Source organism: Equus przewalskii, chromosome 4 (assembly GCF_037783145.1).
Source record: "Equus przewalskii isolate Varuska chromosome 4, EquPr2, whole genome shotgun sequence".
Lineage (NCBI taxonomy): Eukaryota > Metazoa > Chordata > Mammalia > Perissodactyla > Equidae > Equus > Equus przewalskii.
In genome coordinates, this window is record NC_091834.1 from 26,688,316 (window position 1) to 26,716,187 (window position 27,872).

Consider the following 27,872-nt stretch of genomic DNA (forward strand, 5'->3'; position numbering starts at 1 on the left):
AAATACTGTTCTTGAATGCCATTAAGTTTACTCCCTCTGCCATCATCGGCAGGCGTGTCCTCTATGATGCTTCCTTTCAATGACTAACATTTCAGTTTTTAGAAAAACCTTCAATCAGCAGAGTATATAAATCTTGGAAGAATTTTATTTTTAGTAAATACAGTTAAAACATAAATTTCTATATAAGGGGAAGGAAACGACACTAAGAGATCAATGAATATGTGCTAAGCACTATACTGGGCACCTTCTTAACAGCATATTTAGTTTTTAACCAAAAGCCACAAAATGTAATAATTCCCTCCTTGCTGAAGCACATTCTTAACAGTAGCTCTTTCAGAGATAATCTGTGAGTAGCAAACTGTCACAATGCTTACATCTGAAAATGGCTTTATTTCACTTTCACTCTTGTATACTCAAGTAGTCAGAGAATTCTAGGTTCACTTATTTTCCTCTAGCACTTTTCAAATGTTAGTTCATAAGGTTCAGTTGGAGATAAAATGTCTCTTGTTAGTCTGCTAATCACTTTTTGTCGATAATTCTTTTTCCTTCTGCAACAGTTTTTAGAGATTTTTCTCTTTCCCATGTCACCATCATGTTGTCTGTGTAACAAACTCTTACAAGAGACAGTAACCTTTAGTGATTAAGAACACAGATCTGAAACCAGACTGCCTGGATTTACATACCGACCCTGCTGCATACCAGCAGTGCAAACTTGGGAAAAGTTCTCTCTTATTCCATTTTCTCATGTGAATAGTGTGAAAATCTGCCTTATGGATTGTTGAAAGGATTAAATGAATTATTATATATAAAGTGCTTAGAACAGTGCCTGGCAAACAGTAAGTAAGATATGTGTCACCTCTCTGACTCTGAAGAGTAATTATGATTCCATTTGCACTGTGTCCCTCTGAGAAAATAGCTCAGTGCTGAGTTCATCTGTGGCCTGCCCCCAGACACAGCTAGAAGAACGTGGCAGAAATAGGACAAGAATAACAGCAAATATAATAAATGTAAAAATATGGAAGTTCAGGCTACACTGGATAATGGAAACATCCCTTTAGTCCAATTTCTCTATTAGTATATTGGATTCTATTCTCTGTTATTTAATATTATAATTTATTCATGTTTCTAAACTATTATGTAGGTATTACAAATGACTACAAAATATTGCCTAATGGGAGATCTCAACTAAAGAATCTCTAGATCAATTTATAGGAAACCTCCAATGCACTTAAATGACAATGGTTTCAGTTTATCAGCTACTAGACAGAAATGGAATATAAGAGGAGCTACTAAATGTTAGAAATTGTACCAGGGAGAGTAACCTAAAAAAGGTCCTCTATTCCTACAAAAACAAGAAACTAAACAGAGCAAAATTTGGAGAAAACAGTATACATTGCAGTAATACTGCATCACAATACTTTTGGAAATTCAAATTCAGTGTGAAAATGTAGCCAAAAAGTAAATAAAATGGCAAAGGAAATGGAAATGGAAGCAATTTCTTTACCGGAAACTTCAGTATGGAAAGATAAAGAAAGAAAAGACAGAATGAGAAAATAAACACGAAGGCACATTATTAACAAAAGTCAGAATGTAAGTCTTCTCTCATTTTTCACAGGCAATATAAGAACAGCTAAATGTTCATATGTATGAGGCAAATAATAAATGTAAGCATTTTGTGAATTTAAACCAAATACTGGATAAAATGTAAATAAGTTAAGTAAAAGATTTTAGATTAAGAACTGTTAGAACTCTAAACTGTCTTTAAGTCTTGGAGAAGGGTAGTAAGATTTTTCTTTGCACAAAGCACAGAAGGAGGATGACACCCCAACAAACAAAACACGTCAGCAGACATTCACCCACAGGGCCACACATGGTTCTCAAGCCACAAGCTCTAACTCTACCATGCTGTTCCCTACTCTGGATAACATGAGAAAGTACTACAACTTAACTGATCTGACCCAAAGTCACACGGCTTATGATATGAACATAATTCATGTTTAATAATCCATAATGACAGTAATCACAACAGTTAATTATTTCCAGAAAAAAATTAAAAAGGGATGAACAATAGCAACAAATTATAAGACAGTTCTAGGAGGAGGAAAGTCCAAATCAGTTTTATTTCTAATATACATTTTTAAACACTAATTTTATGATTTAAATGCCATTTGTTGCAAGATTCTGAAATAGTTTTAGAAACCTAGGCTATGTAGCTATGTGTAAGAAAAACAGTGTACTTTAAAAAGTTAGTTTGCAGCTCCAAAGTTGCTAATTTTATATCCCCAGGGTAGAAATCTAGAAACACACAATCATGAAAACTCACTGCTGTTATCTTCTTTGTTCAGGAAGAAATTAAGGAAATATTTTTTTACCTAGCAAATTTCATGATAAAGCATAATACTGAAACCTAGATACCCAGAGAGCCTATCCTGGGGACTATTACAAACAGTTGCTGATGGTGCTCTTTCTTGTGGCAAAAGCCCAGTTAGTCACGACTTATAGAATACTGACATGTCTTCTGGACACTTCAAGTCCCTAATTAACTGCTATTCTGGTCAAGTGACATTTTATTTCTAAAGCCAGTGATCTACCATTAAATGCCACAGGCAAACTGTGTTGAGACTGATAAAAGTCCTACCTAATAAAGTGCGAATATTTGCTCGGTAGAGCATCTCTGTTTCCATAGTTGGCTATATAAGTATATCCTGTAATGATAAGTCACTTCAGAAAAAAGAAAACGTCTTTTTTCTCATTTAATTTATAGTATACTTTAATATAGTATCAAACATTAAAAGTAGACCAAGCACTAGATAGAAACAAAAAACCCAGCTCAGCATAAATACCTATGAGAGAAAATTGAAATTTAATTCTGCTCACATTAAGATAAGCCAGAAAGACTCATTAAATGGCTTTATTGTAAATGAAACAGCACACGTGTATATGAAAATCCTTTAGGTATGGAATGACAAGTATATATACAATGTCATAGATGTATTAATGCTATATACATCCCTACCTACCTATTGGTTTGAGCATTTAAAATAGAAAATCATTTTAAAGACTATTCTAGGGACTCACAAGTTTAACAAAATGGACTTGAACCCAAGCCCTATGACTCCAAAGCTTCTGCTCATTCCACAAAACCAATCTTTTGTCTCCATCAAACCCATCAAAAGTGTTTATATCACCAGATATTCACAGAATATAAGGCAGTGTAATAATATCAAAACCAAACACTATTTCAGGTTGATGGAAAATTGCCCAGCAGATTTTAGAAATTGCTAAAGACAAAATACAAAAACAGCACAAAAAAATCATATGTCAGTTTGGAAACTGTCTTTGTGTAGATCTTGCCCTCAAATCCTGAGAGAATATTGCTAATCAGAGAAAAAGATTTTCATAAACAGTGATCTGCAGGGGAAAAAAAGAAAAGAAACAGAAACAGAGAACGGGAGAAGTTTTATCAGATCAAAGAAAGATCAGCTCCCTTGAAGGCCTATTCATTCTCCACCTTCACCTCGTGTCATATCTTTATCTCTTCCACTAGCATTGAATTCTGTCAGGTGATACGAAAGTCTAATAAAAGCAGTATAATTATACAGTGTATAAAGAAATAATCCTATCATTCTCCTTAACAATACCTAAATATGTTTTCTCAAATAGACTATTTTCCAAACCTGTAAATAATTTGATTCCTAGACCGTAAGTTAATTGCAGATAAGATAAAAGAAGTTTTCTGAAATATTGAATTATAAATAATTTTCTGTTATAACTTTGAAAGGAAACCTTCAGGGACCATATGACAGTTCAGTTAGACTCTGATAACGTTGACACTCATGTGGAAAACAGGAACTGACTCAGAAATATCATTCAAAGAAACATTTAATTCAAAACAATTGCTTTGGCTAGCATATGTCAAGATTTTTCTTTCTAATAAGGAGGCAATAGATACCCGCCATAGACTATTCTAAGTAAAACATGCATGTGCGATGAAATTAATGTTCAAACAGTCAACGCCCAACAAGGATTAGCAAATTATTACATTATGCCTATGTTGACAATTTTTTTATCACTCTAATGAGTTTTGCCTATCTTCATCAAACATTTTTAACATATCAAAAGAATCAGAATAATTACTTGAATGATCTAACAATACCTACTGAAAATAGCAGACTTAGGTGAATGAACAGAATTATATGTTTTAAAGAAAAGTGTATAGATACAATCAATTACTTTGGAGCAACAGTATAATAAGCATGCACTTTTGAATCAGACAGATCTGATTTGCAATTCTAGTGCTGCTATTTACTGTGGGATGTTAAGCAATGGACTTAACAATTTCCAGCATCTAGGAATAATACCTTATATATTTTCTATTTGGTATGCTAAATATCTAGCACATTATAAACAACAAAGTTTTGCTTCCATTTGAATCTTACAAACATAAGTTCATAGAATAGACTATGTTAGAACTATAATCAGTAAGGACCACTTCAACATACATGAGTGAAATAAATGAGAATGTCTTAATGGTCCCTAAATTTTCACTGTATTTTGCCCTACAGAAAAGCTCTTGACTGTAGACCCATATGGAAGTCCAAAAGCATATGCAATCCAGGGAGTATAACAGTTTAATATAACAGTCAATAAAATGAGTTCAATTTTATTTTATTTTTACCATAAATGGAATGAGAAAGGAGAGCAGATCATTATGCTTTGCTTTCTCATCTTAATTTCGGAACCATTAAAAAAAGATAGTGAGGTGTGACATTTCTTCAGCATTTCTTACACTGATAGGAAGCAGTGAAGACTTCAGTAGACAAGACAACACCATACCTCCACAAATGGCTAGTATAATATTCCATCTAAAGGGCAAAAATGCTCTTCTCTTTCCAATAACCTAGCCAAATAATGGGAAACAATACAAAATGTTTATTTAAAGTCACATAAAACAATGCATTACAATGTTTATTTAAACTCATATAAATATATATGCCCAGCAGAATTCTACCAAAGCCTTCTAGCAACTCGTTATATCCTAGTGAACAAGGATATTACTATGACAATCTTAATGTGTAGAGAAATTGCTTTATGTTTTTTCAAAATGACATCTGCTGTACTTACATATTATTTAAAACGTTTCTATAAAGAAACATTATTGATACCTTGAAAACATCTATTGGCTAAAGAAGCCAGGTTGGATACTGAGATTTGAGGTTAAAAAGTTATAGGAATAGGTTAACCAAGAGAGTTAACTTTGGCATATTTCAACACCTGAGAACTGTGAACATCAGGATGAGGAGGAAACATATCTCCAGGATAATAAGTATAGTGTTTGTTTGCTTTAATTCAATAAATATTTCCTAAGCACTTACTACATGCAAGTGTTTAGGAAATAAAAATACAGGACATATTTCTTGCTTGCAAAGGCAATTTATATAAATCCACATATCATATACTATGGAATACACATATATACACACAAATAACATCATGTGGTGAGTGTTTGACACGTGCTTTCTTAATGGTTACAATATATATGCTTGTTAGTTTTACTTTACTTCAGTGGAATTTGCCACATGGAGAATAAATTTTTTGTTTTGTTTTGTTTTGTTTTTGCTGAGGAAGATTTGCCCTGAGCTAACATCTGTTGCCAATCTTCCTCTTTTTCTATGTGAGCCCTTGCTGCAACATGGCCACTGACAGACGAGTGGTGTAAGTCCATGCCTGGGAACTGAACCCGGGCTGCAGAAGCAGAGCATGCCGAACTTAAGCACTAGGCCACCGGAACTGGTCCAAAAAATTTTTAGAAGTACTGCTTTTATTGAGAATGAAAATATCTCAAAATTAAAAGACAGGAAGGATTCTAAAAAGAGTGAGTGCTGCTAGCCAATGACAGTTTTTACCCACAGGTCTTTTTATTTGCTCGATTTGAGGGCAGATTAAAAATATTGAAAGCACAGAAAAAATAGTTTGGAACCTATTACCCAGAATTCTTCTTTATCTTTTTTATATTTGCTTTATAAGTTCTCATGTACAAAATGAAATATTACAAATAACCTTGAAGTTCACCTTATTCACCTCTCTTGACCAATTTCCCTACCCAGAACAATTACTATAATGAATTAGTCTGTATCCTTTGGCATTATTTGGCGTGTATTTTTTTAATTATGTAAATGTTATCTGATGTTGCTATTGCTGATTCTTCTTTCTAATAGGTTACATGCAGGTTGAATGCCAAAGAGAAACTCCAGCTTCACGGGGGGAAGGGAATGACTTGTCTAAGGAGAAACCCATTACTCTTGGAAGTGATGGTTTAGATTGGACAAGAGAATCAGTTAAGGTCAATGAACTTTGAGAAATGGTTTGCTGAGAGTTTTGGAAAGCAAAGATAATGGCTGCAGGAAGGAAAAACCTTCAGGGAAAAAAGCTGGAGCCATTTCTAAGACGCTTGTTTAGCAACAAAATTCTATGAATTTATTGCATCTTTATCATCAGAACATAAAACAGGCCTTATTTGTAAACACAGTCCTACATACTCCTTCTCCCTATCAAAAGACCATCATTCTTTCTGCACAGGCGTTACTCATGCAATTTGAAAGATTTTAAATCAACCCTTAAGCAAGGCAACTTATCCAAAGATATATCAATCCCCTCTCACCATGGTGCTGTAGGTTAGCAAGCCCACTGTTACAAAGATGACTAAATGTTGTTTTTATGCTTTACATATGCTTGCCTAAAATATGCTTTTGCAGACTTTCTCCTTTTGTTTAATGACATGAAACATAAGCACATAATTATAATCATTATCTTTCTTTTTTACAAACTTGCTTTTGTTTTTCTAGCAGAGCAATCTCAAATTGATTCCAGAACACAAAAAATATTTTTAATAAAATTCTATTTTAATTTAGAAAAATATATTCCAATGATCTGAAAAAATCTACCAAACTTTCCTAAAATAACTTAGTACCACTCCATCTATTTGAGTTTATAGAGGAGGAGAAAAAGGAGTTTGGCTTCTTGACTATTGTTTCTTAAGAGAAAAGGAACAAGCTACATAATATACAACTTTTAACATATACTTTAATTAAAATTATTTGTAAATAGATTGATCAAGTAGAAATAAAGTGTGTAGTCTTGTTATTTACGTCTATTCAACGATGTTAACACTTCTGTAAATATTGGAATTATGAAATAAGAAGAGCAGTATCAAAATTAACAGTAAAACATTAATTTGTGATTATATTAAGACAAATCACATATAAATCTTGCACTGTATATGGTACAATGTAAGGCTACAAATTAATTCTTTTTTGATAGCCAATCATTTTTTTATGATTGTTTTCATTCCAAGTTGTGTGAAATAAAAATTTCATAATACAAACACTATTTTTCTTTCCAGTGCAAGCTTTAAAAGAGGATAATATGTGCAAAACATATAAATAAAGTTTGCTGAAATAAAGCCAGCCATCATTTATTCTTCTATTTGTGGCCCAGTGAAAAATAAATCTTTTGGAACATCGCCTCTGGATCATGTTGTATAGATTTGAGCCTAGATCTGCCATATTCAGGAAATGCTTTTGAAATTAAACACAAAGCTTCAGGTCTAATCTTCAGAGGTGTAATTAGTTCCAAATAAATTGGCAGACTTTTGGAATACAGAAGCCAGGGTAAAGGAGATGTCATCTGGTAAAAAGAGCAAAACTCCTTTTAGCAGTGGTGAAAGTAAATAATACACAACTGCTAATTATCATCACCCTTTTTTGGCTCTACCACACAAAACAATAAGATAAAAAATTGTTCAACTGAATATAATTTCCACATCAGCTCTACATTTTGACACTGGCAAAGAATCACCAGATAAGGTTGTTCAACATACCTAGACATCATACAAACCCACTCAACTCCACCAATATCCAAAGGTTCTGATTCTACACCTCATGTCATTCCCAGAAATCTACTTGTTTAATATAGTACACCTTTTCCTTTCACTAAATCTTGAAAAAACTCTTCTAGAGGGTAACATTTTGGTTATTTTAGACACATGGATTTAATTACTCTTTGAGAAACACTGTTCTAAATAGAAGCACAATTTGATGGAAGTCAACAAAAATAACCCACTGCCCTTCACTAGCGCCAAATCCTTAAGCTATCATGATACCCAACACACTATACTCAATTCTCTCTCTCTCTCTTTCCTCTCTTCTCTTCCTCTCTCTCTCTCTCAATAAATCACTAAATATGAGTTTATTAGGTGCAGGAAGCCGTTCTTTCATGTGTGTACAACTCCAATATCTCATACAATGTGTGGCAGAGAGGGTTGGGTTCACTAAATCATCATCATTCATTATCATGACACTTCGAGAGGCCACTAAAGTTGCCTTTCTACATGACAAGCATATTGCTGGATTAAACATCATTGTCTAATTTTTAAAGAATGTTTGTATAGCAAACAGCCTTAGAAGACAGAGTGTCTCCCTATAGGGCAGAGAAGAGAGTCATTCGTTGCTCAGGAAAACAAAAATAATCCTATGGGGCAAAAGTTAGGCAGGTTTGCTTGTAGGCTCCCTTGAAAAGATAGTGGTTTCCCAAGCTCAGGGTTCCCCAGCTGCGACATAAACTCACGGCATATGCAGTATCCACTTGGACTACTCTGCATGGCCCCCATTTGACTTGACGGTCAGGAGTAACTCATGTGAACATAAAGACCACGCTGTCTGCTATGTCAGGAGTCATCAAGTCCATTGTGTCTGACTCAGGGAGTCTCCTGAATCTTTGAAATTGTGGTTGGCTAGTTTGTTACTTTGCAGGAAGGGTAAAATCTCAGACTCTTTACATTTCTTCACACACCATATCTGGTTGAGGCTGTTTCCACAAAAACGTTCACTGATACATCTCCATATTTTCAAACTCTCAGCACCGTTTAACTGACGGCATCTTGACTTTTTCTTCACTTCTTTACTGAGCTCAAATTTTGCACCCTGCTTAAAGAGTCTTGTTGTCTCTAGAATAGTGCTTCTTCTCAAAGTGTGCCCAGACCAGCCTCTCCTGGGAACTGGTTAGACATGCACATTCTCAGAACCCATCCAAGGCCTACTGAGTCAGAAACTCCTGGGATGGGTCCTGTCAACTAGGTTTAACAAGACTTTCTGGTGATTCTAATGTGCACTAAAGTTTGAGAAGAACTGCTCTAAAATAAAAAGTCATAGCGTTCTTCAAGCAGAAGTTTTATATTATCTTAACAGCAAGCTGTTACAACTGTGAGAAATAAAACAATAACAAACTATTTGTTCTAAAGCCCTTTTTTGAAAAATAAACCCGGTAAATCAGACATATTAGAGATAATAGGTGAGGCAGACATCCCTGATTGGATTGATACCAATTCAGAAGTTTAATCATAAGTTAGAGTTTTACTTTTACTGATTATTATAGTTTATGAGCTTTGTTTCTGAGTCAATTAACTTTCACTTGGAAACTAGAATAATAAGGAAAAATGATATTTGCCTTTTGGAAAAAATATGTAAAACAACTACATAAAGTTACAGAACAGAATATTAAATGTATACTGAAACAGAAGAAATGTTATTGAATCCTCAATAAAATGTCCTACCAATAATTAATTAGATTAATAAAATTGCAATTTATAATTGTATAAAATTATCCCCTCTTTATTATTTTCCTTCTTTGAAATATATTATTGAAACACACTGCCTTATATTTACAGTCTTTGTAATTCTCTCCTTCCTTCCTTTCTTTCTTGGATATGGGATATCAAGTGAGCTCAGACTTGTAGGAACAGATTGTAGGAACTTAGGAAGGCTGCAGGGTTTCATTATATTTTTAATATGTTAGTTGCCAAATAAAGCATAAACCACAATGGTTAATACAAGGTAGAAAGGGAAAAATTGCGATTCTTTAAGAAAATGATTAAATCTTTGTAGAAAGCAGGAAATATAAAAGAACTGATAAAGTACACAATCACTTTAAACAGAAGGAAAAAGATGTGGAAAGGCCACTTTTCCCTCTCAGATGCCTTGCGTGAGGCTGTTTCTTCCTGTAAATCTATAAATATGTTCATGTGGGCCTATGAAAACAGCAAAAACACAATTTAATTGAACATGATACAAATTGACATAATAACAACATAATGTATAATAGAAGTACCTTTGAAAATTATTTCTTTTTACTTTATACCTACTTTCTTTGTTTTTAAGAAAAAACAGAAGGTGAATCAAAAGTCTCAACTCTCATCAAAGACCATAACTAGAGGCAAGAATATAAATAAATATATTTGACAAAAGAACATATTTTTGTAATTCACCTTTGGTTTCACATATGCATACAGATAAGTTTACGTATGTATGCATGAAACTGAAAATAAATGAAAAAAAGATTAGCAGGAAGGACAGATAAAAAATGTCTACCAAATTTATTTTTTTTTCTTTTTTCTTTTTTTGAGGAAGATTAGCCCTGAGCTAACATCTGCTGCCAATCCTCCTCTTTTTGCTGAGGAAGACTGGCCCTTAGCTAACATCCATGCCCATCTTCCTCTACTTTATATGTGGGACGCCTGCCACAGCATGGCTCAATAAGCAATGCATACGTCTGCACCCAGGATCCGAACCTGGGAACCCTGGGCCACTGAAGCGGAACGTGTGAACTTAACCACCGGGCCAGCCCCTAACAAATTTATATTGATATCCTATAATGAAAACTTAACTTAAAAAGTTTATTCTATTGGAAAGGATCATTTCTTTTTTGCATATAATTTACCTTTCAGTATTTTATAATCTCTAAAATGTTCATCACCATGTTTCCTTTGTTACAATTCAAGAGTTTTATTTTATTTTATTTTATTTTGAGGAAGATTAGCCCTGAGCTAACTACTGCCAATCCTCCTCTTTTTGCTGAGGAAGACTGGCCCTGAGCTAACATCCATGCCCATCTTCCTCTTCTTTATATGTGGGACGCCTACCACAGCATGGCGTGCCAAGCGGTGCCATGTCCGCACCGGGATCCGAACCAGCAAACCCCAGGCCACTGAGAAGCGGAACGTACAAACTTAACCGCGGCACCACCAGTCCGGCCCCTACCATTCAAGAGTTTTAAATGCCTGAATTATTACTTCCCACATCAACTCACAGACAGACATCCGTTACCTTCTACTGCTCCCGAACTGCTCTTTGAACAGATATTTGATGGGGGCAGCCACTATACATGAATTTAAAGTAGTAGTAAATGCAATAACGTCCTAATATTAGATGGAAACTAAAAATATTACATAAAGTATTCCCTCAGTTATTCTGAACATAATCTGCAAGCTGGTTTTATTTTCAGTTAAAATTTTGTGCAAGGCTTGTTCAAGAATAATTCATGAAAACTTACAAGGTGTATTGACTTTGAAAATATAGAAGTTATTTAATTTCTGGGTGCCTCTGTTTCTTCATCTGTAAAGCAAAGATAACAGCACCAGTTTTACAGAACTGTTTAGGAGTTAAGTGAGATTTTTGCAAAACAAACACAGCCGTGACATCTTTGTCAAAATTAGCTATTTCAAGTCAAGAAAAGGAAAAGGAGGCGTTCTTTTGTTTTATTGAAGGTACATTCAAACAGGTATATATCAGTTTGGTCTAAGCTCATTGCAGTGTACTCAAGATCCTGTCAGATTGCACCTGTCTCAGCCACCTTTCATCCTTTTAATTTTACAATAATGATTTGCAATCTCCCCCTCTCCTCCTACCACCCTTGCTTTGATTCTTAATATATCAAAGGGGATTTGTTTCCTTTACCTCAGGCTACTCTGACTGGTAGTAAACTATTTATCAGTCCTGCCTTGTTATCTTAATTTCTTTTTAAATTTAAATAATTTACTTTTGAATTTAATTAACTCACAGGCTGCCAATGTGGTGAGTGGGCTAGCTTAAAAGAAAACATGCGATTTTAGACAGTAGGCAAATTTTCTGTTTTGCTAGTGTTGCCATGGAAATACTCTTTTTTACTAATACGTTGAGGGTGAATGTATCATGTTGTGTGGTAGACAGAAGTGTGTATTGTTTGCCCTCCCCACTTGTAAAATTTTTCATCCCAGGAGATTGTAAATCACTACGATGTGTAAATCAGTGAAATTGTTAAATATGCAATTTACTAGGTTTTTTTAAATATGAGAAACATCATCCACTACCAATCTGGAAAAAAAAAATGCCATTCCTGATGCTCCCTTTTCTAGAGAATGTTTTTTTAAATGCTATAAAATATTCAGTAGTTCTTCAGTTTTCATTTTAACTTGAGCAATACTATTATTTCTCCTTGTTCTCAAGTGAGTTTTAATGATCCCAGTAAAATCTTGCAGTAACTGACATTGCCAAAATTTTCTTAATAATTCTCATATTATTATCCTATAATTTTCTGCTCACATTTCTTGGATATATAAACTTCTAAGCAGTGACAAAATTTTTTTGGGGGGAGGGTGTGAAGATTAGCCCTGAGCTAGCATCTGCTGCCACTCCTCCTCTTTTTGCTGAGGAAGACTGGCCCTGAGCTAACATCCATGCCCATCTTCCTCTACTTTATACATGGGATGCCTGCCACAGCATGGCTTGCCAAGAGGTGCCATGTCCACACCCGGGATCTGAATCTGCGAACCCTGGGCTGCCGAAGCAGAGTCTGCGCACTTGACTGCTGAGCCACTGGGCCAGTGCCCAGCAGTAAGAAAATTTGAAACTCTTGGCTCTCAAGTGGAAAGTTCAGGAAGGTTTCTTTTTTCCTTTTTAAGAAAAATTAAAATTGTATATTCATTATACAATGTACATGATATATCATTAAGAATAATGATGGTAAAAATGTGTGTAGCTCCTTACAATTTATGAAATTTCCTCTACATATGGTATCTCAGTTGACCATCATAATGAGATATAAACAATAAGGGCCTGACATCTTTTTAGTACTTACTCTTTGCCAGGCACTTTATAGGAATTATTCCTTCCATATTTCCTATAAACTTAGTAGATACTCATTTTACAGGTAAGTAAATAGACTTCAGACAGCCAGTGATGTAGGGCAACTTAAACTCTCCAAAGTCTGTTTACTTATCTGTAAATGGAGCTGATGATAGTATCTACTAAGTTTATAGGAAAGATAGATAGGATACTTCTTATAAAGTGCTTGGCAAAGACAAAGTGGTGGGAGAGCTAGAATTTGAATAAGGCTACCTATTCCAGATCCCTTGCCTCTACTCCACCTGATGAAAGACATTATACCACTTGTTCTCAATGTCACATAAGAAGAAGACAAACTATGACTAGAGTAATTTCTTCTCATTCCATATACAGTAGAGAGTACCTCAGATATATATCAACCACTTATGCACTTGAAAAAAGTTTCCCTCAGTCTTTACTTGAAATTTTGTTCATTTTCTAAATTTGTAGCATACTTTTACATCTGATTATTTTTATCTCCCCACTCCACTGCACTCCACTGCTTTGCTCCAGCATCCATAGGCTGGGACAATAGGCCAAATGAGATAGAGTTGTGTCGCTAAAAATTAGATAAGCGTTACCCACACTGATAACTCAAAAGTGGCAATGTTACTGTTAAATAAGAATGAATATCAACAATGGAACAAAGGATTAGATCAAAACAAACAAACAAATGAAAATGCATTGTGGAGGTAGGCCTTTCCTCTCAGAAATGCCATTAACTGTTACTCCTTCCAGAGAGATCTATGACATCTATGATTTAAAAGGCTAGTGAAGGGGAAGGATGGTGCTTAGTTTGGACATATAGACTATATTCACTCCAGCAAAGTTTGGAAGGGCAAATGAGATGTTCTTGCAGAGATTTACTTACTCGAGATATCCAGGAGTTTTTAAGAAAATTAATTTTTCCTAAAGAAAGGGAAAATAGACATAAACATGTTTGCAAAAATGGCCCAGAATGGCCCAGAAAGGGCTACAGAAATGGCCCAGATTTGGGAAAGGTGGTAAAGGTTAATTCTGAGTGAAGCCTCTTGAAGATACCTCTAATTGTCAAATTCCAGAATCCAAGGACTTTTGAAAAATAATATTACAAATTATTTCTCTGTAAGGGACTAAAAGCACAAGGCAGTGCAACTTTGATGTGTGTTACAGAGCAGAGCAAAGTGGAGGGTGCAAAGTATTTCCTGTCATTGGCATTACTGGGGCATGAACAACCCAGAGGAGTCTCGGAAATGCCCCAGACCTGACAGAGACAGAAGGTTATTATCACAAGCAAAGACAACCTCAGAGAAATATGCTAGGGTAAATATTCTTTTTTTCCTGAGTAAGATTCACCCTGGGCTAACATCTATTACCAATCTTCCTCATTTTCCTGAGTAAGATTCGCCCTGAGTTAACATCTGTTGTCAATCTTCCTCTATTTTGTATGTGAGCCACCACCAGAGCATGGCCACTGACAGATGAGTCGTGTAGGTCTGAATCCAGGAACTGAACCCAGCCACCAAAGCAAGGCACATCCAACTTAACCACTAGGCCACCAGGGCTGGCCCTAAACATGCTTTTTAAAGTTTATTGTACTCTATTTTTATCTCCAAATTGGGTAACATGTTAGGGCAAAGAGAATAAAATGAAAGACTTCCAGAAAAGTAATCAAATAGTAATCATTAATGGCTAAAAAGTAAACAGTATATCCATATATGATAACATGATGTATCCAAGAATGATGCATCTTGGATTTAGACACAGATCTGAATTCTAACTGTGGATCTCCCACTTATTAGATATAATCTCTAAATCACAGTTTCTTCTCCTATAAAATGGAGATAATGACCTCAAATATCCTCACAAGTTTATGACGAGGATTTAATGTCACAACAAACATAACCCACCTAAGATTTAATCAGTTCAATGAATATTAGATCTCTAAAGTTATCTTTTCCTTCCATTATACTTGATCTATTTTTGAGGTCGTAAATGATAATAAACGATTTTACAAAACTCATGCATCTAAACCTCACAAATACCTAGCTGTAAATAAATATCAGTAATATAAAATCTGGCAGAGTGAAAAAAAAAACCTATTTGGTGAATACTGAAAAAAATGAGCCTATTTTCAATGGAATGCATGTAAAATCTATGTCTCTACCTTCAACCAATCTCAAAAGTTAAAGATAAGTGCCACAATAACCCATAAAATGAATACATTTCTGAAAGGATTAGTTATCCAAAATTAGAAACTGTATAGAATATTATTAAATTGGAATACTTTCAAGCATCAAAGAATCACAAACTTAGAAATGATCGAACCTACAGAGTAGGCATGGAAAAATATAGACTGATTTAAATTTATCTGATGGAAAGCAACAGAAATAAGGACAAATGCATAATAGTATTTATCATGTCAGCAATATCTGTAGATGAGAATCATTTCAATGACAACTTCAGAAAAGGTCAAAAAATAATCTACAAATAAATGAAACATAAGAAAAAAGATGGTCCAGATTTCTGAGGAAATAGCTGATAGTCATTAACAAATTAAAATTGATTTAATTAATTAAATCAAACAACACATATTTGTGATCCCCTACTTTCCAGATGTACAACTTGATTTTAGGAGCAATGTATAAAGGTGTGATACCCAAGAGCTAAACTTCATGCTCAGATCATGGTACATCATAATCTACCTGGAGAAAAATATCACAAAGAAAAAGAAGTATAAAATAGACCAAAAGCACAGTAAGAAATTATTAGTTTTGATTAGATGGATTTGTGAAAAGGGTAGGAATAAAAATAGGAATTTAGCAGACAGGGAAGAAATCTAGTGGGTGAGACAGTGAAAATAAAATAATATCGTGGTCATATTTAAGGCATATTTTACTTTGGTTTATTGAATGTCAAAGAAATTGATGTGGCATGAATTTGTTTAAGAAAATAAGGTAATATGTTGTTGAAAAAGTATCATTGTAGGAACTTGATATAACGTCTTCCTCCTAAATAAACAAAGAAAATTAGGTTTCTAAGAATCCACCAATTTCAACACTATGAAACTAGTATTTGGGCTGCAGTGTTCTGGTCTTATTTACCACATAGGCAGTGTATAAATGGGATTCTTTAAGGGGTAGTAGAGACAAATGAGTGGGAGTCCAGAAAGATGTAGTAGACTGCATTTGTGTCTAAATTTTTCCCTGCTTGGCCAACAGCGCTCTAAAGTTTCTCCATCCAAGCTTCATTCATTTGGCCTAAACATGCATTACCTGTTCCAAAATTACTCTACAATTGACATATCCATGGGAATAATCACCATGAGTTTTCTTAGCACAGAGCTACTATGAATTAGTTTACTATATTGTTTTTAGATAGGAGAGAAACAGGATACTAGAAAATGGGAAATTTCACAAGGATTTAAAGGCAAAGGAGAACAAAAGGATTATTTTAAAATAAAAAGGACCACCTGATTACGGCACGTCTGGGAAAAGGCTCAGAGCAGTGGGTCCTGGAGGGCAACGGAAGAGTACAGAGGTTAACTCTTACAGAAAAGGATAGAGGAGGGGCATGAACTCACACAAGAAAGGTTTCTGTAGGAAAAATTAACTTTCATTCTTGGAGTTTTTATTGAGTTTCTACTAGGCTAGCTGCTGGAAATATGCAGATGAAAAAAGAGAAGTAGTGGGGTCGGTTGGTGGCGCAGCTATTAAGTTGGCACATTCTGCTTCCGTGCCTGAGGTTCGGATCCTGGGTGCGGACATGGTACCACTTGGCAAGCCATGCTGTGGTAGGCATCCCACATATAAAGTAGAGGAAGATGGGCACGGATGTTAGCTCAGGGCAAGTCTTCCTCAGCAAAAAGAGGAGGATTGGCAGCAGTTAGCTGAGGGTTAATCTTCCTCAAAAAAAATAAAAGTGAAAAAAAAGAATAGTAACTGCAATAGGACTACTCAAAGGATAGACATGATTTTGCTTTAGAAAGAATTTAAACTATTTAAAAAAATTATGGATGAATTACTTATTATAATTACTTATTAACTAATTTATTAATGTGTAAATACATTAATTAAATGGAATGATAGGAGCCACAAACTTTATCATAGATATATTTCTAAAATAGGCGATTTAGAATGAATTTGTCATTTGAAATAAGTAGCTAAGCCTACCTTGCCTTGAGAAACATTCCCTGTTGTAGAGTTTGCAATCAGTGTAGTGTCCAACCACGAAAAATTGCCATTTTTGGATTCTTTAGTAATAGATTTGAAGTCAGAGAAGCAAAATTTTATAACTGATAGTAACAATCTTAGAAGCCAAAGTGATACTGTTATTCACATCCACAGAAAGACTCAACTCCACTGAGCAAGATTATACTTCTCTAGGTCTATGCATGGAGAATTCAGTTTATCAGTTCGTTTTTATTTATCCTGAATGTGAGCCAATGTTTAATTGCTTCATATCCATAATTGCATTAACTTTAGTTAATAAGTTGTTTTAAGTAAAAAAGAATTTTGTTCTATGGCACAAAGCAGATTAATTAGTCAACGACAATAGCAATTCTTTGCTATCAATCAAACAAGCAGAAAAACCTGGCCACTTAATGAAGATTCAGCTTCATTAACTTTCTTCAAATCTCATTTGTAATATAAAAGACCACCATATCCTCAATTCCCATAAAGATAAATTTACTTGTGGATTTGTTTACACCATCGTTACTCATTATCTAACTGCAATCTCATGCTCTCTTCAAACTGTAATATCATCTTATTAAATATTCTCTTTTAGTGCTTTGGATATTTCGATGGAATAAATGAATCCTCCCGATATCCATAAAGCTATCACTATTTCCTCTTGGCATTATGAAAACAAATCATAAAATCATATGTTATTAAAGATTAGAAGGGATCTTAGAGGTCATTGGTCCATCCCTCTCACTTTACAGAATGACAAACTAGATTATATAAAAGACCCATCTGGGCATTGAAAAGTCAATAATGGCAACCCCAAATATTTTTGTTAGAAAGGAAGGTATGCTATCGAATGATACTATAAAATTAAAAAATGTGTTCCATTGTATTTACAGGTAAACAATTCACATTTAATAAGTATACTGCTAATGAGGGCAATAATAAACACTATCCTATAAAGAAGATGAAAGTTTTATGTACACTTCCAATAAATCTATGATCTATAAAGATTTTCTTTTCTTTCTTCATCCTATCTCCATAAGATTTCTCTTAATATATAATTAATTATTAAGGATTTGTAAAGAGAAATCTAAGAGCCAAGGAGTTATAAAGTTATTAAATTAATTTGCCTTAACTATTATTAGAAAATATGTTCTTACACATTTATTGTATATTTCATGCCTTTTAAGATATATTTCTGCATCTATTCAACATAGGATTCTAACATGCATATTTATTTAAATATCATTATAATTTATTTCCAGTCTGGGAAATAATTTTTCAAAAGCTATTAGCTTAAAAAACTTTTGCAATATTAGCTTCCCAAAGCAATCTACTGAGCTGCTTTTCAGCAAGAAAGGTGTTTAATTAGGTTGTCTCACACTTCTCTAAATCTGAAAGCCTAATCACCACCTTCAAACTCAAAGAACACTGGCAAGTTGCTTTGAATATTAGCCTGTATAAAACCTTTGGTTTTTCCTTCCAATTATTTCCTCCTTTTATATGAGAAAACTTTGACTTTAAACGTATTTTGTATTTTTTATAATCAAAGAAAAAGTTTGTTAAAAAGTCAAACAAGTTGCAACATGAATAAACCCAGCTAATTTCCTTCTTCTCTTGTTAAGGAGGCATAGGTGTGTTCACGTCTTTGTGCATGTGTGTGCATGCGTATGTGTGCATATGTGCATATAGTAAACTTCAAGCACAAATGGATGTTTGAAAGCAGCAAGTCAAAACACAGAAACAAAGTAAGGAAAACGTAAAAACTGATTTATAGTATTAATGGATATATTTCAAAGGAACAGGCTGTAGTATACAAGCTTAGTCAGATATGCTTTTTCTCTCAATTAGGACTCACATTCATCTTAGAAACCCACAGAAAGATTATACTATCTACTGAGAGTTTAAGTCTTCAAATCCTCCAAAAATAATCTAACCACATACTACAAGGAATTTTTAAAGTCATATTTGCAGAAATTTATGCATTTAAAAAATTTTGACTTTTCTCTATCCCTCTCCACTTTGCTCTGTGATATGAGATTTTATATATATATGATTACACACATATACAATCTTACAGTTATATACATATGATTACATATACATATATAATCTTACTGTTATATATATAAGATCACACACACATATATAATCTTACTATTATATAAGATTACATATATAATCTTACCGTTATATATTTACAAGATTACACATACATATATAATCTTACAGTTATATATATATGTAACTGTAAGCTCCAAGAAACCATCCCTACCCTCAAGAATTTTATAATTTAATGTAGAGAGACAGAGAGGGAACATTAAAAAGATACCATGATTAATGTTATATCCCAAGTCACTTAATATTCAATGGGATTCCAAAGAATAAAATTAAGAGGAATATGACATTTAAGTACTGAGTGCCAAGCATAGTGCTAGATAGTTCCACAACTCTATCAATAGGTATTACTATTATTATTGTTTAAAGGTGTAGAAGCCCTTTTCAGAACAGGACCAAGATTACCTAGATAATGAAAAACAGGAAATATATATATTATTTTATAAGTATATTTAACATGTTAAAAAAATATATATATATTATATATATATATAAAATTTGACAGCAAGTGAAATGACTCTCTAAGGATGGAGAACAATTTTAAAAATGTAGGTCTGCATGGTGTGTGCCCCACAGAGAAGAAAGACTGACAAGGAGCTGATTTTGATTTCTGAATCTAAATGGAATATAGGGACTGCAAAGAGAAGGAGGAGATTAAGTATAGCTAGTATAAAAGCAAATCATTCCTACTAATAATGAATTCCTTCTGAGGAATTTAAATTCTGTGAAATACAAGTTCATTTTGTTTAGCTGTGCATCTAGTTGAGATTACACATAGAACTTTGGGAATCGAACACATACAAGTTTGGCAATCTATCTAAAAAAAGTAGAATTACTCTGCATGAGGTAAAACAAAATTACAATTCTGATGCAATTCTGAGCTGCGGAGGGAAGGGAAACAAAGAAGATACTTCAAGGTCGTACACACAAGTAGAATAAATACAATGGAAGATCAGTGACAATTTCTCATTTTGGGATAGTCAAAAATATTTTAAATAATTGGGAAGTTTAATTTTCAATTTATGTCACTTTTGTGGAAGAGACAAACTCTTATTCTAACTTTATCCAGAAATCTTTAGTATGATACTCATGGTCACTTTGGGAAGTTGAAGAAACATGTTTAGTTTCTTTTGGGCCAATAGATATGTACAAAAGAGATCACAATTGTGGAAGCAGAAGCTCAGCACAAAAATGGCATTGTTATCTTTCAAAGCCACAAAGTCTTGAGGAAGGACTTTCTGAGGAAAACATTGAAATGTTCAGTTTGGAGTTTTGAGGTGCATTGGAATACGGTTAGAGATTACAATGTTTTGGAATGGGGAACTAGAGTTTAAAAAACATGAAAGCATTGACTTGATAGTCATCTTCTTATAATGAAAATTTAAAATGTGATCATAGACAGAGAATGGCAGAAAGTTGAGGGCCAATCCTTGAGAAACATCTGTTTGTGAGGTAGAATGATCAACAGAACCAGTGAAGAAAACAGAAAGTAAGCATTTAGGATGATTTAGAGTTGGTTCCAAAATGTATAAGTCAGGAGCAAAAATAATGGGGGTGTAAGTATTAAATCAACTCCCTTTGGCTGGGGGTAAACTGCCTGCTATATTTTCCTGCGTTCGCTAGTCAATACTCTGAATTGTTTATATGTTCTCTATATGGATTTTCTAAATAGATTTTTGAATGCTAGTAACTTGAGTACCCATTCCTCTCTTTTTTAAATTAATTGCAACATCTAACTTAAATACTAAACACACACACACACACACACACACACACCCTCCATATATTCTGTCTCTATACCTTTGAGATTGTCTCCAGAAAGTATTATTCTCTTGTACAATGGCATCTGCCCTAACCTACATAGAAAATATTAGTCAATTAATGATATTTTAGTCATAGTTTCCATGAAACAAAAAAAGTTATTTTATGAAGGTCACCTTCAAATCTTCAGTTAAGTCGGAACTAGATTTCATCTGTTCTAATTCTTAATACCCTTTGTCTGATGCTTTTTCTGCCAAAATATATTGGTAAGTGATGTGCTGACCTCAAAGGGTATTCACAGATTTAACCTAAAGTTTTAGAGTTAGAATTAGATAAAAATGTGAATTTTACCTGGGCTCTAACCCCCCACAATCTGAAACAGTAAACAAAGCAAACAGGTGAGAGAAAGGCTTAAATGCTATTAATGTTAGACACAGCTAGAATTTTTCCTGAAGTAACTTCAAACAATACACATTTACACATTATCTACTTTTTTGATGCCATATGACAATAAAAAACTAATCTCTTCTGCCACATGTGTTTAAAATAGCCCTGGGCAAACTGACAAACATCTGGGATATTTTAGCAGTCTTTGGAATTAACAATAATTGATCTCATTGCAGTTTCCCAAACCTTGTGAGATGTGTGGTTTTGTGGGGGTATTTTTAAGTCTAAAACGATTTAGCATGAACCACAATAAAATGTCTCTTTTATACAGTACATTAAAAAAATAAAACAAATCTAAGAAAACATGTATTATACGTGAGCAAGCCATAATCTATGAAAATGTATAGAACATTAAAGTGAGTATAAAAAAGCTACTTCACTGAGTTTCCTGGTTAGAGTTTTCTAAATCAGTTTTTGCAATGTTTTGGAAATCTTGTGGAATGCTTGCGTTTTTATCCTCCCCTCAACTCCATCCAAAATTTAATATTTCAAGAGTACATATTATTATTAAGAACAAATGTATTTAATGTGTCAGTTACGACACTTGATATGTTTTAACTTTATCTTTGATTAGCTGCTGTATGACCTGAAAATTCATTTGGTGGTTCTGAACGAAATCTCAGAATTATATTTATAAATGTTTTCAAAATATTCCCCTCATCTATTATGTATATTTTATAACTTAAATTTATGATCTTTTTTTTGCAGGCTGTTTTGATAAGGAAGATTGGCCCTGAGCTAAAATCTGTTGCCAATCTTCCTCTTTTTTTTTCCTCCCCAAAGCCCCAGTACATAGTTGTATATACTAGTTGTAAGTCATTCTAGTTCTTCTGTGTGGGATGCTGCCACAGCATGGCTTGATGAGAGGTGCAGAGATCCACGCCCAGGTTCCAAACTGGAGAACTGTGGACTGCCAAAGCAGAGTGCATGAACTTAACCACTGCGCCACCAGCTGGCCCCTATTTTATGAAGTTTTGAAAAAAGGATCACATCTGTATAATTGCATTCAGAGTGGATTGGAATCTGACTATAATAATTTTGGCATCAAAATCATAAGATTACATTGCTGTTCTGGTAGCAAATTCCCTTAAATGAGGAAGTTTGTGCTGAATTAAATTTCTAAAACTAACCAACCTTATTAGAGTAAGATTTCAAAGCTGCTGCTGAAAAGCCTATGTATCTCCACACACGTTGGCACTAGACATCGGCAGAATCTACACTGTTCTCTTATAAGCTGCTCAGTAGAGCTGGGTCTCAGTTACCATAAGCAACCTTCAGCTGGGCCAGCCTGCCGGAAGTGGTTCTGGTAGCCATATCATGGCACAGGAGCACCTGTGACTGTCTCAACTCTGCCATTCAAAGTGACAAACTTCTTTATGTTTTGTACTAACAAGTAACAAGTAAAAAACTTCTGCAAGCTCATACAGGGTTAGAAAAATAGTCGCTACTTCCTATGCAGGAACAGCAAAAGATGAACATTTTCTTCCCTTGATAATTTGCATGTGTGGGTGTGTATGCATATGGTAACACCATGCAAGGGTTGAGGTATTTATATGGTTGATCTCACACACATTTTTCCTTAAATCTTTAGCTAGTAAGCTAAAGAAAAAGCAGAGTGGGCCTGCCCCATGGCCAAGTGGTTTAGTTCTTGTGCTCCGCTTCAGCCGTCCAGGGTTTGCCAGTTCGGGTCCCCGGTGCAGAGCTAGACACTGCTCCTTAAGCCATGCTGTAGTGGCATCCCACATAGAACTAGAATGACTTACAACTAGGATATACAACTATTTACTGGGGTTGTGGGGAGAAGAAAAAAAAAGAGGAAGATTGGCAACAGATATTAGCTCAGGACCAATCATCAAAAAAATTTAAAAATTAAAGTCAAAGCAGAAACATTAGACATCTTAATGAGAAGAGAGGGCAAACAAAACCACATTGAATTTTTATTTGACATATGATATATTTTTGTGAAAAATTCAATCTGAAAACATCTTCAGATTTGGGGAAAGAGCATCAATAACAATGCTTGGCAAAGATCAGAACAGGGAGAAGAGAGAGTAGAAAGAGAGTAAAATTATCTATAAGGAAGGACTGAAAAACCCATAATGAAAATAACACCTCTCGGTTGTATTCTATAATGAGAAAAGAAACTGTGAAAATACTTGATAGATGGAAGATGAGCAGAGGGTGAGCAGTATTGTTCTTTTACATCTCCCCAGCACAAGGATAATGTGTGAGAGAGAGAGAGAGAGAGAAAGAGTTTGCATGCTTCCAAGTAGTGACATGAAGGTCATCATAACAGGCATAGGCAATATTTTGAATTTCATTCTTGTATCTTCTACAGAAAACGGTTTGTCTGCAATTTTTAAATTTTCAATTAGTGAACTATGCTCCAAGTATTTTTTCAGATTTACATTACATCTTAATTTAATGATACGATTACCAATTTATTTTCATTTATAAAATTATTTGACCTACAGTATATCAAAGACATTGCACCTGGTGTCAGCGGTGCAGATATAAAAGAGAGTTCCTGCATTGAAGAATTACATAGTCTTGTAAGAGAGAGAGATGAGACCACCACTACCCAAATGGATCAGTGACTGCATTAAGTGATGTGCCATAAGAACATATGAGGGAACGCCTCAGGTAAAAGGAGGTGGGGTATGACACTAGGGGAGGCGCTGTCAAGAACGTGATTCCTGAACTGCGTCTTAAGATCAAATAAGAGTTAATCAAGTAAAAAAGGTAATGAAAACTGTTCAAAGAATTTTGGTAAGGCATAGGGTTTGGGATTGGGGGTTGGTGGTAAAAAATAAGGGTAGATAAACAGGGAACAAATATTTAACGATCTTGCTTGCTATCAGAACTGGACTTTTTTAAAATAGGTCTCTAGAACATTGTAGGTACAAGTAACTACCTTTCTCCCTTGCAATGTCAAATCTCCTTTCCCTAACCCAGGATGTTATCTCCTCCAGATTCTATAATTTTCTAATCACTTTCAGGTATTAGGAAAAAAAAAAAAAAACAGCAAACCTTTGGCCTAAAGAAACTTCTATCAAACTGAACATTCAACTCTCTTGTCCTGACTCAGGCTGGGAAACTTGCAGAATAACTTGCACTATTTATATACCAGCCTCTATGACTACCCTTCCACATTTGCTGCAACCTTTAACTGTTGGTTCAGGGAAGGAAGGAGAAATAATGGCGTAAAGGTTCTTCCTTGGCTGCAGAGAGTTGTAATTTGCTGCGAGTAGGTTTGAAGGAATTCCATTGTTAACTCTGTTCTCTGGGAAGCTTTAGAGATTCTATAGAAATTCCCTCCCTGGAGGTCTCTAAATGTGGTCACCTAGCAATGGTGATTCCTTCCCCAACTAGCCTGTGAGCCTCCTCATTCAATGTGGATTCTGATAATCCGTAGCCAGGCTGTTTTGACTGGGGACATCTTGACTCCCACCAGGAGTCCTCTTTGCTTTTTACTACCTAGCCTCAAGGTAAAAGATTAGCTAAAGCTAGAACTAGATTTTGGAACCATTCTGGAAATCCTACATACAACGTCTAATAATTCTCTTTAGAGTTTGGATACTTGGCAGTCATGATCCTTAACTTTGGGGTCTAGCCAAAATTTCCAGACAGGAAAAGTCTTATGTTAACAACCAGTTTAACATGCTATGAAGTTTGGATAAACACAACGCCACTGAAGAATTCCAGGATCTATGCTTGGAAAGAGACAGGAGGGACATACCTGAGGGATTCCTGTTGGATAGTTATTACGCAAATATCCTAGGAAGAAAACGATGAGATCTCAGATTAAACCAGGGGCATTAGGAATGGTAGTATGGAAAAAAGTCAAGAAACAGTAAGGACGTAGAATTGAGAGAATTTGGGCCTCGAGGGCCTAGAGATATTGCTGTCATTGTTCTTTTTTTATGGTTCATTAGTTGGTCTGTTTGTAGATTTGCTTGCTCTAAAGAAATAAGAAAAAACAAAATAGCTGACAGAGAGGAGCAAAGTTATGAAAGAGTAGAGAAAGAGATCCAAATAAGAAGGGAAGATTGTTAGACCTGAACAAAGAAGAGTTCAATTCACCTGAGTCAGAAATAAAGGAGATGAATGAAGACGGCTACAGATGAGAATATGTTGGATAAAGAAATTGAGAAGGTTCCCACCTGACACCCTCTATTTTATCTCTGAATGAACAGAGGTCAGTTGCTTTAAAATGAAGAAGAATATGGTAGAGTGGGAGTAAAGCAGTAGAAAATAGGTCACTTCATTAGATATTAAAATTTACATAGATTAATCTTTATTCAAGATCATTTAATTAAAAATTTGTTATTGTGGCAGGATATAAAACTTGGTAATGTTCAAAGAGAAAAACTAAAATTTAAGGGTAATTTATGAGGCAAATAGAAATAAGATATTTTTAATTTCATCCTATCCATGGTTTTCTGAATAATATATCTGATGTTTTAGGTGCTTCAGAATACATTTCTAAAGTACTGATTTTTATAATTCAAGAATATTAGAAATGTTTAAAATCACATATTTGCTACAACTTTGTGAACCATAAATCACAATATAAGTGCAAGGCATTCTACTGTAAAGATTAGAATTGACAGGCATATAATTTTCTAACAGATGAGGCAGAATAACAAACAATAAATGGTCCTTTTATCATGTGGTAAAAATTACTTTTAATGTACTGTGATATGTTACAAGCTCTTAAGAAACCTAAATGCTTTGTTAAACCTGGTCATTCTTCACAAATTCGGTTGTTATGTGAATGTATGATAGACATGACACAGACTAGTTAGAAACCCTTTTTCAGAAGAATTTAAACATTCAACTACAATTAGATTTAACACAATATGCATTAAAAAAAGATTTTCAAGAAGAAAATTAAGCTACATCTTTTATCCTTCTGATATCTCTTTAAAAGTCATCTATTCCTCTATCACCTATCTTTCTATCTATCTGCTACCACATGATTCTAATTACATTTTAACTTAGCTTCTATCCTAATGTCAGTGGTGTCTATTGAAAATTTTACACATATATATGGAATACATATATTTGGAATAAAGGAAGAGGACACGTAGCACTTTTATTCCCTCACTGAAAAAACTTTTATTAAATGTCAAGGTGCTGAATGCTGACTACAAAGGAGAAAGGAATCCCAGGCCCTGTCCTCAATGAGCTATCATCTTGTGGGCGTCCCATTCATTTCTATACCCCTACTACAAAACAGCAACAACAATAAATGGATATTGCTTGCAGTAAACCAAGCACAACGCCAAGCACTTCACAGTCACGCTCTTATTGCTCACCACAACCAGTACGTACCACAAGCCCCCATTTTACACATGAGAAAACCAAGGCACAGAATAGTTAATTACCTAGAGAAGCAGCAGGAGGGGAGGTGTATGACAGTGAGGTGCAAGAATACTATAGCCAATCTTGGCTCAGCCGCAAATATTCTGTGTGAAATTGGACAAGTCATTTCCCCTTTCTGGGCTTCAGCATTCCAAACACCAGCAAAACGATGCATGGAGCTCTGTGAGCTACCAGGCGCTAAGATGGTGGTTCCCAAATGCTGCTGCACATTAGAAATACCAAGGAGCTTCCAAATATCATGATAACCATAGCTGGATCCCAGACCACTTGAATCAGAATGTCTTGGAGTGAGAGCCAGTCATCAGTGTTTATGCAGAACTTTAATGGGCCTGTGTTAGTATGAGAATGGGAAAACAAGCCAGTCCCATCTATTCACATTCAAACCAATCAAGGAGATATCTGGCACTGAATATTAAAAAAACAAAAAACAGTGCATGCCCTTACCCTCTGGATTGACATCAACGAAAGAAAAGGGATTTTGGAGAGGAAACCTAATAATGCCTTAATCTTCTATCCCTTTAATATTATGCTGTTCCAGTGAAAGTTGGAGTTTTTGATCCTCCCTTTCATTCAAAACTAACGAGTCACAATTTTTGTAGGTTCAAGTTACTCACAGGTATATATATATTCAATCCATTGTAAAAAAATTCAGCTTTGTGAGAAATTTCATTTAATAACTCAAATTGGTATTACAATAATTTCTTCTCATTTCTTCACATTTACAAGGAAAGGTTCAGATTTTCTTTTCCTCTGTCTCAATATAAGAAACAACATGCAGACATCTCCCCTCCCAGACGTTCATAATTTTAGCTTATAGCTGTGATAGTCACAGGCATCGTGTCCCCCTGTGATGTCAACTTGTTCAAAGAGAGAGGAATTATTTACATATTTTTATTATTTTCACTGATTTAGTTTACTTTTACTTGCCTGTATTTACTTATTAATTATTTCATTAATGGGCCAATTACACAAATATTTATTATTATGTGTGTGTTTTGTCTGAGAGTATGGCCTT

The 27,872-nt window shown here is 34.5% G+C and overlaps 1 protein-coding gene across 19 annotated transcripts in view; it reads right to left on the minus strand.

The window, feature by feature from the left end:
• The window catches only part of CACNA2D1 (calcium voltage-gated channel auxiliary subunit alpha2delta 1), a 515,258-nt gene that overhangs the window by 240,007 nt on the left and 247,379 nt on the right, over nucleotides 1-27,872 (minus strand). The gene's annotated exons all lie outside the window — the stretch shown is intronic.